Here is an 11,669-nt window from a genome sequence, read left to right as displayed (position 1 = left end):
GACAGAGCTTGTCCAGGGTGTGGAAAGGATGCAGAACCAGGGCCAGAGCCAAAGCTTGCCAGCACCTGGAGTCAAGAAACCAGAATTATAAGGGAGGCCAGAGAATCAAAGCTGTGTATTTGGAGCAAGCAAAGAACCACAATACAGGTAACAGTGGAGTTGTTTCCAAAGTGGTCTGGAAAGTGTGAGAAGCTATTCCCACAGATTACAAGGCTGTTCCCAAATAGGCATCTTTGGAGGCCCAGATTCTGACTCCCAAACCTGGGTCTTCTGTCATAAATAAGAAGAGCTTTATGAAGATAGAGGGAGCAGCTTATGCCTCATACCAGGGCCAACTTCTTGTGATCTAGCCCATGCCCTTCCAAATATTCATTTTGGAAGCAAATTTGAGAGGATCCCAGAGCAGCCTATTAATTAGCAGGGCTCCCTGACCTCTGCTAAGGATCCTGACACAGAGGGGAAATGAGCTCTGTCCTGCCCAGTGCCTGGTCCCCTTGGATATGATCTGGGAAACAGCCTGTCCCCACTGAGGGCAGAATGAAGACCCTGCTACTGGGGTCCCAGGGCAGGGGCACAGGCATCCGAGCTGAATGTCCAAGAACAGCAGGCAAACACACCCTGGCCTCCCGTGCCCCTGTCTCCAGCCTCCGACCTCAGAACCCAGGTTTTGTCTCCTAGACTCACTGCCTGTGTGACCATGCAGTGAGAACTCTTATTGATTAGATCGTGAAACAGATTCAGAAAGGGGACCTGACCTCCATGGCACACACCAAATCCATGGGCAAGCTGGGATGGGTGCCAGGGCTCCTGACTCCTGGTCTCAGGTTCCCTTTCCATTGCTCCCAGACTCCACACTAAGTCTCCCAGGACCTGAAAATGAATGCGCTGCTCTGACTGCCCCAGCGTATAGCTGGGGCATGAGTGTCCTCTCAAGTCCAGCCCCTCCAGGGGCAACCAGCACAGTGGGGGGAAATGTGAGATCAAATGTCAAAAGACCTGAGTTAGTAACCAGCATCCCCTGTCACTAGCTGTGTGATGTGGGCAACTCACTTAACCTCTCTGACCTGTGGTGGGAATAAGCATCAAGTGGGAGCAACACTAACTATACTTAATGAAGTTGTTTGGAGGACTTAATGGAAAAGGTGTAAAAATGTTCTGCATATTCGAAAGTAATGATGTGATTATGATTTTCTTCCCTGCGCTTTTCAGTATTTTCTGATTTTTCTACAATATTGATTTTAAAAGAAAGAACAAATTGTACATAACTTTCAAAAAGAAAATTTTTTGAAAGAAACAGTACCTGTAAATTGGCAAAACTTTCATTTCTTACTCTGATGTCGAAGGGTTCAGTGAGATGAGCCTTCTCATGCTCTGCTAGTGGGAGAATAAATTGGAATTAACTTTCTGGAAAATTATTTGGCAACAGGCATCAAGAGGCTTTTAAAAAGTTTATATCTCTTGGGGTGCCTGGCTGGCTCAGTTGGTATAGCATGTGATGCTGGATCTCAGGGTCATGGGTTTGAGCCCCGCATGGGTGTAGAGATTACCTAAAAATGAAATCTTTAAAAAAAAAAAAGGTTTTTATTTCTTGACCCAATAATGCCACTTCTCGGAATCAATGTGAAGAAAATTACCAACTAGGCAGTTAAGAATAATCCTGAAGGCAATTTGTGGCAGAATTTTTCTCTTAAATATACCTAAAAACTGGAAACACCTAAATGTCACCAAATGAGAAATTGTTACATAACTGTGTACTCCTTACAATGAAATATTGTGAAGCCCCTAAACATCAACTTTCCAAACAATATTTAATGAGCTGAGCAAATAGTCATAATATAATATCAAGTAAAACAAATAGAATATTAAACTTTATATATAATAAAAACCATTCTTTAAAATACACAGAGATACACAGAGAAAGAGAGGGAAAAAAACCCACAAAAACATTAACAGTTGCCTCTGGATGATGGGATTATGGGTTCCATTTTCTTCTTTATGTTTTTTTTATTTTGCATTTTAAAATTAATTATAATGAGCTTGTGTTCTTTTACAACCTGAAAATGCTATTACAAATAAATAGGCAAATAAATAAAGTTGTATGTTTTTGCAGTCCATTTTGTCTCTGTGGTAGTAGTTATTTACATTTATCTGTATCAAACCTTCTCTTGTTAGTGGTTAGAAGTTTTTATTAACTTTTTATATCTTTTTTTTTCTTTTTTTTCAATATCTGAATTTTATTGTCAAATTGGTTTCCATACAATACCCAGTGCTCATCCCAAAAGATGCCCTCTTCAATACCCATCACACACCCTCCCCACCCTCCCACCCCCATCAACCCTCAGTTTGTTCTCAGTTTTTAAGAGTCTCTTATGCTTTGGCTCTCTCCCACTCTAACCTCTTTTTTTTTTCCCCTCCTCTCCTCCATGGGTTTCTGTTAAGTTTCTCAGGATCCACATAAGAGTGAAACCATATGGTATCTGTCTTTCTCTGTATGGCTTATTTCTCTTAGCATCACACTCTCCAGTTCCATCCACGTTGCTACAAAGGGCCATATTTCGTTCTTTCTCATTGCCATGTAGTATTCCATTGTGTATATAAACCACAATTTCTTTATCCATTCATCTGTTGATGGACATTTAGGCTCTTTCCATAATTTGGCTATTGTTGAGAGTGCTGCTATAAACATTGGGGTACAAGTGCCCCTATGCATCAGTACTCCTGTATCCCTTGGGTAAATTCCTAGCAGTGCTATTTCTGGGTCATAGAATAGGTCTATTTGTAATTTTTTGAGGAACCTCCACACTGTTTTCCAGAGTGGCTGCACCAATTTGCATTCCCACCAACAGTGCAAGAGGGTTCCCGTTTCTCCACATCCTCGCCAGCATCTATAGTCTCCTGATTTGTTCATTTTGGCCACTCTGACTGGCGTGAGGTGATATCGGAGTGTGTTTTGATTTGTATTTCCCTGATGAGGAGCTACGTTGAGCATCTTTTCATGTGCCTGTTGGCCATCTGGATGTCTTCTTTAGAGAAATGTCTATTCATGTTTTCTGCCCATTTCTTCACTGGGTTATTTGTTTTTCGGGTGTGGAGTTTGGTGAGCTCTTTATAGATTTTGGATACTACCCCTTTGTCCGATATGTCATTTGCAAATATCTTTTCCCATTCCGTTGGTTGCCTTTTAGTTTTGTTGGTTGTTTCCTTTGCTGTGCAGAAGCTTTTTATCTTCATAAGGTCCCAGTAGTTCATTTTTGCTTGTAATTCCCTTGCCTTTGGGGATGTGTCAAGTAAGAAATTGCTACAGCTGAGGTCAGAGAGGTCTTTTCCTGCTTTCTCCTCTAGGGTTTTGATGGTTTCCTGTCTCACATTCAGGTCCTTCATCCATTTTGAGTTTATTTTTGTGAATGGTGTGAGAAAGTGGTCTAGTTTCAACCTTCTGCATGTTGCTGTCCAGTTCTCCCAGCACCATTTGTTAAAGAGACTGTCTTTTTTCCATTGGATGTTCTTTCCTGCTTTGTCAAAGATTAGTTGGCCATACGTTTGTGGGTCTAGTTCTGGGGTTTCTATTCTATTCCATTGGTCTATATGTCTGTTTTTGTGCCAATACCATGCTGTCTTGATGATGACAGCTTTGTAGTAGAGGCTAAAGTCTGGGATTGTGATGCCTCCTGCTTTGGTCTTCTTCTTCAAAATTACTTTGGCTATTTGGGGCCTTTTGTGGTTCCATATGAATTTTAGGATTGCTTGTTGTAGTTTTGAGAAGAATGCTGGTGCAGTTTTGATTGGGATTGCATTGAATGTGTAGATAGCTTTGAGTAGTACTGACATTTTAACAATATTTATTCTTCCAATCCATGAGCATGGAATGTTTTTCCATTTCTTTATATCTTCTTCAATTTCCTTCATAAGTTTTCTATGGTTTTCAGCATACAGATCTTTTACATCTTTGGTTAGATTTATTCCTAGGTATTTTATATTTCTTGGTGCAATTATGAATGGGATCAGTTTATTTGTCTTTCTGTTGCTTCATTATTAGTGTATAAGAATGCAACTGATTTCTGTACATTGACTTTGTATCCTGCCACTTTGCTGAATTCATGTATCAGTTCTAGCAGACTTTTGGTGGAGTCTATCGGATTTTCCATGTATAATATCATGTCATCTGCAAAAAGTGAAAGCTTGACTTCATCTTTGCCAATTTTGATGCCTTTGATTTCCTTTTGTTGTCTGATTGCTGATGCTAGAACTTCCAACACTATGTTAAACAGCAGCGGTGAGAGTGGATATCCCTGTCGTGTTCCTGATCTCAGGGAAAAAGGTCTCAGTTTTTCCCCATTGAGGATGATGTTAGCTGTGGGCTTTTCATAAATGGCTTTTATGATCTTTAGGTATGTTTCTTCTATCCCAACTTTCTTGAGGGTTTTTATTAAGAAAGTTGCTGAATTTTATCAAAGGCCTTTTCTGCATCAATTGACAGGATCATATGGTTCTTATCTTTTCTTTTATTAATGTGATGTATCACGTTGATTGATTTGCGAATGTTGAACCAGCCCTGCATCCCAGGAATGAATCCCACTTGATCATGGTGAATAATTCTTTTTATATGCTGTTGAATTTGGTTTGCTAGTATCTTACTGAGAATTTTTGCATCCATATTCATCAGGGATATTGGCCTGTAGTTCTCTTTTTTTACTGGGTCTCTGTCTGGTTTAGGAATCAAAGTAATACTGGCTTCATAGAATGAGTCTGGAAGTTTTCCTTCCCTTTCTATTTTTTGGAACAGCTTGAGAAGGATAGGTATTATCTCTGCTTTAAACGTCTGGTAGAACTCCCCTGGGAAGCCATCTGGTCCTGGACTCTTATTTTTTGGGAGATTTTTGATGACTGATTCAATTTCTTTGCTGGTTATGGGTCTGTTCAAGCTTTCTATTTCCTCCTGATTGAGTTTTGGAAGCTTGTGGGTGTTTAAGAATTTGTCCATTTCTTCCAGGTTGTCCAGTTTGTTGGCATATAATTTTTCATAGTATTCGCTGATAATTGCTTTTATCTCTGAGGGATTGGTTGTAATAATTCCATTTTCATTCATGACTTTATCTATTTGGGTCATGTCCCTTTCCTTTTTGAGAAGCCTAGCTAGAGGTTTATCAATTTTGTTTATTTTTTCAAAAAACCAACTCTTGGTTTCGTTGATCTGCTTTACAGTTTTTTTAGATTCTATATTGTTTATTTCTGCTCTGATCTTTAGTATTTCTCTTCTTCTGCTGGATTTAGGCTGTCTTTGCTGTTCTGCTTCTATTTCCTTTAGGTGTGCTGTTAGATTTTGTATTTGGGATTTTTCTTGTTTCTGGAGATAGGCCTGGATTGCAATGCATTTTCCTCTCAGGACTGCCTTCGCTGCATCCCAAAGCATTTGGATTGTTGTATTTTCATTTTCATTTGTTTCCATATATTTTTTAATTTCTTCTCTAATTGCCTGGTTGGCCCATTCATTCTTTAGTAGGGTGTTCTTTAACCTCCATGCTTTTGGAGGTTTTCCAGATTTTTCCTGTGGTTGATTTCAAGCTTCATAGCATTGTGGTCTGAAAGTATGCATGGTATGATTTCAATTCTTGTATACTTATGAAGGGTTGTTTTGTGACCCAGTATGTGATCTATCTTGGAGAATGTTCCACGTGCACTCGAGAAGAAAGTATATTCTGTTGCTTTGGGATGCAGAGTTCTAAATATATCTGTCAAGTCCATCTGATCCAATGTGTCATTCAGGGCCCTTGATTCTTTATTGACCGTGTGTCTAGATGATCTATCCATTTCTGTAAGTGGAGTGTTAAAGTCCCCTGCAATTACCACATTCTTATCAATAAGGTTGCTTATGTTTGTGAGTAATTGTTTTATGTATTTGGGGGCTCCCATATTCGGCGCATAGACATTTATAATTGTTAGCTCTTCCTGATGGATAGACCCTGTGATTATTATATAATGCCCTTCTTCATCTCTTGTTACAGCCTTTAATTTAAAGTCTAATTTGTCTGATATAAGTATGGCTACTCCAGCTTTCTTTTGACTTCCAGTGGCATGATAAATAGTTCTCCATCCCCTCACTCTCAATCTGAAAGTGTCCTCAAGTCTAAAATGAGTCTCTTGTAGACAGCAAATAGATGGGTCTTGTTTTTTTACCCATTCTGATACCCTATGTCTTTTGGTTGGTGCATTTAGTCCATTTACATTCAGTGTTATTATAGAAAGATATGGGTTTAGAGTCATTGTGATGTCCATAGGTTTCATGCTTGTAGCAATGACTCTGGTACTTTGTCTCACAGGATCCCCCTTAGGATTTCTTGTAGGGCTGGTTTAGTGGTGACGAATTCCTTCAGTTTTTGTTTGTTTGGGAAGACCTTTATCTCTCCTTCTATTCTAAATGACAGACTTGCTGGATAAAGGATTCTCGGCTGCATATTTTTTCTGTTCATCACATTGAAGATCTCCTGCCATTCCTTTCTGGCTTGCCAAGTTTCAGTAGAGAGATCTGTCACGAGTCTTATAGGTTTCCCTTTATATGTTAGAGCACATTTATCTCTAGCTGCTTTCAGAATTTTCTCTTTATCCTTGTATTTTGCCAGTTTCACTATGATATGTCGTGCAGAAGATCGATTCAAGTTACGTCTGAAGGGAGTTCTCTGTGCCTCTTGGATTTCAATGCCTTTTTCCTTCCCCAGATCCGGGAAGTTCTCAGCTATTGTTTCTTCAAGTACACCTTCAGCACCTTTCCCTCTCTCTACCTCCTCTGGAATACCAATTATGCGTAGATTATTTCTCTTTAGTGCATCACTTAGTTCTCTAATTTTCCCCTCATACTCCTGGATTTTTTTATCTCTCTTTTTCTCAGCTTCTTCTTTTTCCATAATTTTATCTTCTAGTTCACCTAATCTCTCCTCTGCCTCTTCAATCCGAGCCGTAGTTGTCTCCATTTTATTTTGTAGTTCATTGATAGCATTTTTTAGCTCCTCCTGGCTGTTACTTAGTCCCTTGATCTCTGTAGCAAGAGATTCTCTGCTGTCCTTTATACTGTTTTCAAGCCCAGCGATTAATTTTATGACTATTATTCTAAACTCACTTTCTGTTATATTGTTTAAATCATTTTTGATCAGTTTGTTAGCTGTTGTTATTTCCTGGATGTTTTTCTGAGGGGAATTCTTCCGTTTCGTCATTTTGGATAGTCCCTGGAGTGGTGCGGACCTGCAGGGCACTTCCCCTGTGCTGTCTTGAATAACTTGTGCTGGTGGGTGGGGCCGCAGTCAGACCTGATGTCTACCCCCAGCCCACCGCTGGGGCCACAGTCAGACTGGTGTGTGCCTTCTCTTCCCCTCTCCTAGGGGTGGGATTCACTGTAGGGTGGCGTGGCCTGTCTGGGCTACTTGCACACTGCCAGGCTTGTGGTGCTGGGGATCTGGCGTATTAGCTGGGGTGGATCGGCAAGGTGCACAGGGGCGGGAGGGGCAGTCTCAGCTCGCTTTTCCTTCGGAAATCCGCTTCGGGAGGGGCCCTGCGGCAGCGGGAGGGAGTCAGACCCTCCGGAGGGATGGATCCGCAGAAGTACAGCATTGGGTGTTTGCACGGTGCAAGCAAGTTCCCTGGCAGGAACTGGTTCCCTTTGGGATTTTGGCTGGGGGATGGGCGAGGGAGATGGCGCTGGCGAGCGCCTTTGTTCCCCACCAAACTGAGTTCTGTCGTCAAGGGGCTCAGCAGCTCTCCCTCCCTTTGTCCTCCAGCCCTCCCGTTCTCCGAGCAGAGCTGTTAGCTTATAACCTTCCAGATGTTAAGTCCCGCTTGCTGTCGGAACACGCTTCATCTGGCCCCTCCGCTTTTGCAAGCCAGACTCGGGGGCTCTGCTTAGCTGGCGGGCCACCCCTCCGCCCCGGCTCCCTCCCGCCAGTCCGTGGAGCGCGCACCGCCTCGCCGCCCTTCCTACCCTCGTCCGTGGGCCTCTCGTCTGCACTTGGCTCCGGAGACTCCATTCTGCTAGTCTTCTGGCAGTTTTCTCTTAACTTTTTATATCTTTAACAGGTTTTACTGTTTGCTTCTTTCAAATCCTAAATTCCCTATCTTACCTTCTTGTTGTAATTCATTTTTATGTAATGTGGAGACATTTTTTGAGTCATTCTTATAGAAAAAGTACTTGGGTGGTACCTTTTCTTAGCTTTTAGAGATCAGAGAATGCTGTCATATATTGCTGACAATGTGGCTGGGTGTCTTAGTTCATTTGGGATGATATAACAAAATACATAGATTGGATAGTTTATACAAATTTATTTCTCAAGAGTTTTAAATACTGAGAAGTCCAAGGGCAAGGTGCTGGCAGAGTCCATGTTTGCTGAGGGTCTACTTCCTGTTCATATAACCTCACATAGTGGAAGGGGGAGGGACTCTCTGGGGTCGCTTCATAAGGGCACTAATCCCATTCATGAGGGCTCTACTCTCACGAACTAACCACCTTCCAAAGGCTCCACCTGCAAATATCATCACATTGGGAATTACGTTTCAATACATGAATGGGTGTGTGTGTGTGTGTGTGTCAGGAAACCAAACATTCAGTCCACAACACTGGGTAAAAGTTTTCTATTTCTGTAGATATTCTACTGCTAACTTCTGGAATTTAGTGTTCCAGAGAAGAAATCTAACAGATTCCTCAAAAGCATCCTTAGGGTTTCAGCTTATTCGCCTATAGGACTCCTACATCCTTAAAATTAAATTATAGTGAAATTGTTATTGATCCTGAACCCAAACATCAAGAGCCAAGGCAATAGTCAAACCTTCCATAAAAGGTTTCAGAGACCAAACCCTTCTCTCCAATGCAGAGTCATCCACGTTCTATTCCGAGTGCATACCCAGCTCTCCTCACCAAAACAACCTCCATCATCCCCCTTCCACTTACCCTCCTCCTCCCCATCTCCCAGCAAAACCAACGTTAAAATACTGGTGGTTGCCCTCAACATTTTTTCTGCTATCACACATTCGTGCAGTTAAATGACACACATTCTTATACAACACACACATTTGGGCAATTAAATGACACACACACATTCGTGCAACTAAATTACACACACATATACAATTTGGGAATTTAGGCATTATTTTGCACACACAAAGAAAATACGATTCTATTATATGCACTTCTCCACACGGTGCTTTTAGTTAGCTCACCTAACTGGCAGTCCCTCTAGGTTATATCTAGGTTGGTATAGATATAATTCACTTTTTCTAGGCTTCATAATGATTCAAATTATCCATATACTGCAATCTGTTCAACAGTCTCTGTACTGATGGATATTTAAATTACCATTTATTATCCTTTTTTGTAGCTTCATTTTGTTATTTTTGTTTGTTGACACAACTAAAATGCTGCAATGAACACATTTGTAGACATAACCTTATTTTTCAGTCCTTTAATTTCTACAAGAGAAATCCCCAAAAATGAAATTGTTGCATCATGAGCATTTGTTTTCTTTGTGTAAATGCTCTAACTATTCACGTTTCTACCAGTATCGTGAGTGCCCCTTCCCCAGCAAAAAACCTCTGCTAGGCGTTACCTCTGTTTAATTTCTCCCAGCATGATGTGTGAGCGCCGCTATCTCCCCATCCCTTTGATTTACATTGCATAGCATCTTGCACAGGGTGTTTGATTTCCTCCTGGGTGCATTGTCTATTCATATCCTTTGTCTATCTTCCTACTGGGATGTCTTTCTTTATCAGTTTGGAGAGGTATTTCAATATTTTAAATGTTAATCCTTTATCTCTTTATATGCTGCAACTTTTCCTAGTTTATCATTTGTCTTTTGGCTTCATTTATGAAATATTTTGCCATGCAATTTTCTAAGCTTTATGCAAGTACGTAAAGCTATCTTTTCCAGTATAGCATCTTCAAGTCTATTGTCTTAGTTTAAAGGTCTCCCAAGCCACCAGGTTATTTCTGTGTTCTCCTAGATTTTGCTCTTGTACTGTTTTGTCCATTTCTTCCATTTAAATCGTTAATCCATCTGAAATTTATTCTGGAATGTAGAGAGACTTAAAGGTCTCTTCATTTTCTCCTGGATGGATAGGGTCAGTTAAAAAGCATGATATAATATGGAAGCCATTCTTTTCCCCCCAGGACTGGCTTCATAGGTATGTTACACATGCAATCGCCCAGGGCCTTATGCTCAGAAGGGCCCTATGCGCCTGGGTTAATGCTCTGCTCCCGCCATCCTGAAATTCTTACCAATTTGATCTTCCAGTTTGTGTTTTATAAGTGAATTCTGACAGGGCACTGAGCAGGGGGCTTGGATTCTCAGTTCCATCTCCCACTGCCTCTCTGCTTCCTTGGGATTGTACTGGGCCTCCAGCTCCCCAGCCCCCTGGTGCCCAGGCCTTGCCCAGCTTCTCCCTCCCCTCATTAGTCACTTATCAGACATGCAAAGACTCAAGAAATTTAGCTACAGGCACCCTTTCTGAAAAAGAAACTGGATGATATACTCCACCCAAGAGTAAAACAAGAGAAGGGAAGATATTGAGTTCTTTCTAAAAGCAAAGACCCAGTATGGGAGTGAGGAAAAGGGTTTTCAGTGAAGGTTCAGCTAGTCCTGAGGCCTAGAAAAGAACAGCCAGTACAAACCAGAGCAGGAGGACGGAGGTCTGTGGGAGGGATGTACCCAGGGAAAGGAACAAAACTGCTGGATCCCTGGTGTGCCTGCCTGACCTCACTGAGAGGAGTTTTACAGCTCTGTGGAAGGGTTTGGGGAGGGGCACCTGGGTGGCTCAGGCAGTTGAGTGTATGACTTCCACTTAGGTCATGATCTCATGGTTCATGAGTTCAAGCCCTGCTTCAGGCTCACTGCTGTCAAGCCTGCTTTGGATCCTCTGTCCCCTTCTTTCTGTCTCACTCTCTCTCTCAAAAATAAATAAACATTAAGGAAAAAGAGAGAGTTGGGGAAAAACGGGGGATGAGTTCACAAACAAATCCCTAGCAGTGGAGAAAATTGGACAATCATTATCTCCAAGAAAGAGAAAGTATTAAAAGGAAGGAAATGTATTCATAGGTTACTTCTTAGCCAGCTGCGATATAATTAAATGGTCATAAAGAAGGTAAATATTGAATGTTGATCTAACTTTATTGGGAAGATGATCAAGGAGAAAAGTTTGAGGGAGGAGGGAGAAGAGGACTAAAAGATATCTTCCATAATGGGAAGTGGATAGGGAGAGTCTAAAAGTGAAAGTTTAAGAAATAGCAGTATAAGCGTGGTTTTTAGAAACATGAAGATAAATACGAGGGGAAACAGCCAGAGTTAAGTGTGCCTCTGGGGAGTGGAAACGAGGTATGGGGGCATGGGGGCGGGGCATAACACAATTGCTTTTTATTAAAATCTGTAGACTACTCTTTGCCTTTTTAAACTCTATATTTGGTGATCCTTTTTTACAATAAAAGTTAAAAATTTGTTAATGTTTATTTCTGAGAGAAAGAGAGAGAGAGAGAGAGAGAGAGGGAGAGAGAGAGCGCGGGGGAGAGAAAGAGAGAATGGGGTAGGGGCAGAGAGAGAGGGTAAACAGAGCCTGATACGGGTTCAAACTCACAAACCATGAGATCATGACCTGAGCCAAAGTTGGAGGCTCAACCAACTGAGCCACCCAGGCACCCCTCA

Source organism: Felis catus, chromosome D1, assembly GCF_018350175.1.
Source record: "Felis catus isolate Fca126 chromosome D1, F.catus_Fca126_mat1.0, whole genome shotgun sequence".
Taxonomy (NCBI): Eukaryota; Metazoa; Chordata; class Mammalia; order Carnivora; family Felidae; genus Felis; species Felis catus.
This window is presented reverse-complemented; position numbering follows the sequence as displayed.